The sequence below is a fragment of the Aptenodytes forsteri genome, unplaced genomic scaffold, assembly GCF_000699145.1.
Source record: "Aptenodytes forsteri isolate BGI_AS27 unplaced genomic scaffold, ASM69914v1 Scaffold17, whole genome shotgun sequence".
In the NCBI taxonomy this organism is placed as follows: domain Eukaryota; kingdom Metazoa; phylum Chordata; class Aves; order Sphenisciformes; family Spheniscidae; genus Aptenodytes; species Aptenodytes forsteri.
In genome coordinates, this window is record NW_008795027.1 from 788881 (window position 1) to 795467 (window position 6587).

A 6587-nucleotide genomic window follows, 5' to 3' on the forward strand; every position below is an offset into this window, starting at 1 on the left:
TCATGACTTCTCCCTGCTTCCCTCTCTCCCCCCTTTTTCATCTCTTCTTTTCCCCTTCCCCCTTTTCCCTCTCTTCATCCTCCCTTCTTTCCCCCCTCTCCTCCTTCATCTGTTTCCTCCATAGCCTCTTCCTTTCCTCATTTCCCGTGTTCTTCTCACTTCCTTCTTTTTCCTTTCTTTTCCCTTTCTCACCTTCCCCTTCTCTTTTTCCTGTGCTCTCCCCACATCCCTCTTTTGCCTCTGTTCTTTTCCCTTTCTCCGTTTTCTCCCTTCTCCCCTTCCCTCTTTCTTCCCTCTTTTTCTTCCCTTCCTCCCCTCTTTCTCCCTTCATTCCCTCTTCTTCCTGTGCTCTCCTCACTTCCCTTTTCTCTCCCTTTCCTCTTTCTCCCTTCTTTCCCCCTTCCCTCTTTTGTTCCTTTTCCACCCTTCTGCCTTCCTTTTCTTCCCTTTCCCTCCTCTTTCCCTATTTCTTCCCTCTTTTTCATCTCCTCCCCCACTTCCCTCTTTTCCTCCTCTTTTTCCTCCCTTTCCCTTTTCCCCCCTCCTCTGTTGCCCCCTTTTCTCGTCCACCCCTATCTCCCCCCAGAGTTGGAGCACTGGGATACGCAGGAAACAAGACAGGAGATGGGGAAATCCCTGTAGCGAGGGGTTGTGCAAGGGATGTGAGGATCAAACGTTAAATGGGAAGGTGTCCCACCTGGGCTGGGAGGGCAACCCCTGCCCCATGCTGGGACCCGGAGCATGGTGGGGATGCATGCAGGTCACCCAGGGGAGAGGCAACATGGGGGGGGTCTCAGCCAGGGGAGACAGGACCCCCCTTGTACTGCCCCAGGGAGGTCGGAACTGGGAACTGTTTGAACTGGGAACAACAAAAAAAAATACCCATTCCTCAGTGGTCTCCCTGACTTCCAGCTTGCCAGACAGCTGCATACAGGGGCCAGCTTGGAGGGCCTGGGATGTCCCCCCTCTCCATCCCTTCCACCAGTCCTATCCGTGACGCATCTTCTCTCGTAGTCTGTCTCCCTCATTAGTGCAACACGTTGACGAGCAGACTAGCTGCACCTCACGGGCATAAAGGCCTCTCCTCTAAGCTGTTTGAAATGAAGCCGTGAGACCAATGGAGGGTGGGCGCGTTGGAGTTTTGCTGCTGCCATGACTGTCACCCTCCCTGGGCTTTCCCCGTGCTGCTGCACCACCCAACCCCGGTGACCAGCAGCTTGCCCGCACATCCGTCCTGCGGGGGGAACAAGGGTGCCCAGCGCCTGGACGGGCCTGGAAGGCATTCGTCATCGCTCGGCTCGCTTCCTCCTCCAGCTGCCGGCTACTCCCTGTCTCCCTATTGTTTCCCAGTACTTTTAGCCCCAGTAAAAGCTCATTCAGACTTTCACAAGACAGAGCAAAGAAAGGTTTTGAAGTGCCAAGAGCTTTCTAGGCAACATACTGAGTCGCCTCCCTTCCTCCCCCCCCCCAAATCTTAGCTTTTCCCCCAGTTTCTTCTTCCTACAAACACCCCATCCCCCTGGCTCACACAACAGTTCAATTAAGCACAACCAGCCGTTCCCTACAAAGCAGCCTCTGCGATGTACGACTTTAAAATTGCTACGTGCTCCTCCCTGGTAAGCAGAAGGGAAAGTTTAGGGAGTTTAAGAGCCCGGTTTTGCTGCTAATACGTACCTCGCTCTTCTCGGCGCTCTGCGAGGAGCGAGGAGGGCACAGCTGACGCCTTCCTGCTGCCGTTACTACGCAACCTCTGCTGTTGTACACATGGTGCCTGCTAGAGGGAGAAAAGCAGTTTTGGGTTGTGATGGCTTTTTTCCTCCCAGGGCAGCTCTTCAGGGGCTCGTGGAGCTGCACTCCATACATGATCGTACCTGGCTTAGTGACGATGCAAACATCCCACAAAGCCTGATGATGATAGAGATGGCTTTAACTTCTTACCCCTGATCATGTAGCCACTTGCCAGGGTTTAGCCCAGAGCAAGGGAGTAGTTGCCATTGAAGGATCCATCCGAAAATGAGGCCACCACAGTGTTAAAGTGTGGATAGAGATGCTGGAGTCTGCAAATAGTTTCTCCATTCCGCAGGCAAGCCCTGTCATGCCTGGACAGGTAGTGATGCTGAACGCATTACTGCCTCCCTGCCACCTCACCTGGGGGTCAACTCCCCCGGCAGGGGCTAGGGCATGGGCAGCCCCTTGCTCCTGTGCATGCTGGATGCTCACACAGCCTGGACGGGTCCCCCGGGAACAGCCCTGGTCGTGCCTCCCTAAAACTGCCTCTTGGCAGCAAGTAGGGCCTACACCTCCTCCTCCCAAACTCCCACTGGCTCTTCCTCTTCCTGAGGATTACCCTGCCATCACTCAAGCTACATCACACGCTAATTGCAGGTTGAAGTAACCCACCTTTTCCCCCCATCCTCAACGGCATGAAGATTAATTAATGTTTCAATAGACTGCAAATGAGCCAGAGGCAGAAGGCCAGCTCCGTTTTTCCCTCCCACGGCTGCTGACAGCGGCAGAGGAGGTGGCGGTGCAGGCTGGGAAGCACAGCCTTTGTTGCACCCCAGGGGGAGCACTAGAGGTTTTCCCCCGAGTTGCCTTTATTACCCTTCTTCTGGAAGAGATGGAAACCGACCACCAGAAGAGCTCAAAGAGCTAAACCCCACCTTCCTTAGTGCCCAGAAGAGAGTTGAATGCCAGAGGGTGCACTTCTTCCCCATTCCCTCCCAGGAAAGACAAGGTCATCCACACAAAGGGGTTGCTAGAACAGTCCTTGTGCCCCTGGGTCTGACCTGAAACCTGCTGAACCCCAGCCACGAGCTTGGGGATGGCATGAGCTTCTGGCTTCAGTGCTTGCCAGGATGCTCCCTGGCAGGCGGATGGGTGAGGTGCTGCGACCACTACACACTGGTCTGTGCTGGTGGAAAACTAGATTTACAAGCCAGGTAGCTGTGCCAAGATGTTATCAGCTTCTGTCTCCCTGTCATGCCTTTGTCTGCCCTCACTGTGGGGACAACAAAAGGCATCTCGGGAATAATCTATTGCCCTTTCCCCAGCAAGCAGGACCAGGCTGTCCTACTCAGCAAGATACACACAAATCCAGAAGAAACTATGCAAAATGGGGCTGAGAAAGCCAACAGCAAACACGAGTGAGAAATGCATGTGCATGTCTTTCCACAGAAACAGTGGAAGACTCCTGGCGTGGAAGGTACGTCCATTTGGGTGTTTGCACAGACTCAGGTCTGTCTCCTTTTTTTAGGGGAGATAAAGGCCCTTTGGCCTTTGTACCAGGGAGGGAGCACACAGTGGTGCCGCCTTGCCCCTGCCACTTGTGGGCACGGCTGGCATGGACCCAGCAAGTGGAGGTCTTGTGTCCTGGGATCTGGGGAAGTTGAGATGTGTCTCTGCATTTAAGATGACTTCATTTTAAAACTAAATTTACGCACATAATCCTAGAGCAAACTTACAAAAGGATACTTAAATTAAGCTCATTAGTGTAAGCTGAAAGCTTTGCCGTTTCCCCCTGTAGCAGTTTCCCTTTCTGTCCTCTCTGCTCTCATGATGCCTCTGTGCATATACTTAATTGCAATTAGAGACAATAAAATTTTCAGGGTAGTGACAGATCTTTTGCTAACTTGACCATGCGATGCCTACCAGCAAATTCATTACATAAATTCAGCCATGGCGATCAAAACAGTGAGTCGTAACCACGTGCCCAGCTCCATTTGTTGCACTGAGAGCCTTGTTTTAACTCCTACTTGATCCATTGCTGGAAGCCATTTGTTCCTTGAGCTTGTGTGCTACTTGAAGTAAGGTTTTGTAGGGGGAGGAAATGCAAAACTTGGGTCATTCCTGAAGAGCCAGTGAGCTGATAATGCACTGGGAAGCAAAAGCATCTGTGGAGCCAGGGTGGAGAACCCGACCCTGTGGCTTAGCTGATGCCTCAGGAGCAAAAAAAAGGGAGCTCAATAAACAGATGCTGGTAGCATGTGGCTGGGAGCTGCAAGGTGGCCAAGTCAGCTTTGGGCTCCTCAGCAAATACAGGCAAATGCTCACCCTGACTTGCATGTGTGCATGCACACAGATGGATGCTCCATGCTGTGGCAGCTCATTATAGATTCCCACAAGAAAGCCATTAGGGAGGAATTTTTAGCTGTTCTGATGTGGGCATCTTGTATTTGTAAAAGAAAAGCTGGTCTCTTCGTTTCATGCTGGTTTTATTTTTTCGGGGGGTGGGAGTCATTATAATGAAATAGTGCTGTGAGTATATGTGTAATATTTTATCCTTGTGTATACAGTCTTTCACCGTGGGTCCCATGAAAATGGGGCCCCAAGAAAACGGGGCTTTCCAGACGTGTTCATCAACCACTGCACTGCATTGACCTGCAGAAAAAGTGTGGTCGGGAATTTTTGCCCAACCCTGCTTTTCTTCTGCATCTTCTGCCTCACCCCGTGGCAATTGTTGCCTGCCAGTCTGCAGAGGGCGATGCAGCATCAGTTTGACCAGACTTATGGTCTTTCTTTAGTTTTCCATCATCCCGAGGTTGCCCGTGGCCACCAAGATACTGCAGGGGTTGAGATGAGGCCAAAGCTAGAGGGGAAAATGAGAGGACCGAATCGTAGACACAAATGTATGTCGCAATACAGTGTCTTCATGCCGACTGCATAGCAGCTGAGGAAATAGGATACTACGATGGATTTCACTTTCCTGTTAAATCCTGCTGCGTAGGAAGACTCGAATAATTTGTTGAAGCTTTGAAGACCATTGTAGCAACAGCTGGTTATTTCATGAGTTTGTCTGGGACTCAGAAGCCTGAGTGTAAATCAGCTTTAAAAGGCAAGAATGAAATCTTTAAGCTAAAAAAAACCTAGCAACCATACACTCATCTGTTTTTCAGACTTCAGTTTGCATGTTACCATTGCCATTTTCTGGAAAGGACTGGTCCACTGCCAGTGGAGACAACTCTTTCTAGTCTCCATGAGACTACCCATGAGAATTCATGGGTATTTGTGCCAAATAATCACTTTCAAAAGCCACTGCATCCTCTCTTCAATCCAGTTCTTCTTTGGGCTATTGGGAATTAATTGGGAATTGTCTTATTTAAACATCCATGCTGCCTATAAAGAAGGGTAGAAGGGGTTAGAAGGTAGTGGGGTTAGAAGGACTTTCAAAGACCTGCAGGAGTTAAAGAGTAAAATAGACAGGACTTGAGCCTGGGGTACAGCATGGCTATAGATGCACAAAAAGACCATAGCTAAGTAGTGCTGCTGTGCAAAAATCTCTGCACGTGAGACTTATTCAGACAAAAAGAGTTTCCCCAGGTTTATTCTTTTTAAAAGGAGACCTAGTAATATTAAGGCTTCTTACTCTTTCTGAAGATGCGGTTTAATGGAAGAATGTTGCAAAAGAATTGGTCAGTCTGGAAGGCACCCACTGATGTTTTCCACCGTGCCCTAGGTCCTGCTTGGGGATCTGATGAATGTGCTGGGAAGTCCCCTGGGATTTAAGTGAGTGGGCTCCAAGCCAGATCTCTTCCTTCATGAACCACCCCAGGGCTTGGGTGTATGCTCTGCGAGGGGTGGGCCTACCCCAGGCCCACTATGAAGGTCTAGGGATGGGATGTTTTGCAGTTTGCCCAGGCCTAGGCTGGGGGCTGTGAGCAGCTTGAAAGCTGAATTCCACTCTTTGCCATTGAAATTTGTCAGAAAGGTAATTTCCTCACACGTGTAACCAGAGAATGTGCAGAATTGTTTTCCAGCTTTGGTTTCCAGTTCAGCTTGTGACTGGGATAGAAACGCCAACTGAGGTATTCCTATGGGGTTGGTTTTTTTTCATGATACACCTTCAGTTTTTAAAATCTGCTCTCTTTTTCTTTAAAGCATTTGATTATTCCTTGTGGCTTGTTGCAGTAGAATAATAGCAGAATGTGAAGAATTTGAATATTTGCCTGAACTTTGCACTTGGATAAATTCACTGGGCAAAATCTTGCCATTTTTTTGACTAAATGGCACGTATATCAATGCCTCCCTGAGGTATTTTCACTCCTTCTCAAATTTACTAAAGGTGAACGAGTGTTTCAGCTCTATCGGAGGATCCCAGAAGAGGGGATCTCTGGGGCTCTCCAGCTCCTGGATGGGATGAGCAGGTGAGGGCCAGGGCCAGAGCTGTGGAGGGAAGCACCAGAGGGAGTGGGTGCTGCTCCCTGCTGTGGGCCTTGTCCAATATTAAATGAGAAAGCAAAAGGCCCTCTTGCAGTGCTGCGCATACAGCACACAGTGCTCTGCTTGCCTTAACCACAGGTTAAGCAAATGTATCTTCAGGAATTTTAAGGCAGCCAATAAGAATTTAAGGAATTTTTAAGAAAAAAGCGAAATGCATTGGTGGATCGTAAAGGCAGAGCGTCTGCGGCCTGGCAGCCGAGGGGAGAAAAGGATGTGGAGAATGCGGGCATCGATCCCGCTACCTCTCGCATGCTAAGCGAGCGCTCTACCATTTGAGCTAATTCCCCTCGGTACTTACATAGGCTGCCGGCACAACTCTATTCTCTTCTCGCGAGATGCCCTGCGGCGCGGACAGTTACATATCCTGT

At 49.9% G+C, this 6587-nt stretch overlaps 1 protein-coding gene and 1 non-coding gene across 2 annotated transcripts in view; both read right to left on the reverse strand.

The window, feature by feature from the left end:
- The window catches only part of RNH1 (ribonuclease/angiogenin inhibitor 1), a 14256-nt gene extending 12510 nt beyond the window's left edge, over positions 1-1746 (reverse strand). The window contains exon 1 of the mRNA XM_009276006.2: positions 1675-1746. The gene's annotated coding sequence lies outside the window, so the exon portion shown is untranslated. The remainder of the gene's footprint in view (positions 1-1674) is intronic.
- A 4687-nt stretch (positions 1747-6433) lies between these two features.
- Positions 6434-6506, reverse strand: TRNAA-AGC. The gene has a single exon. It is a non-coding gene; the product is annotated as a tRNA-Ala (tRNA).
- Positions 6507-6587: the final 81 nt, after the last annotated feature.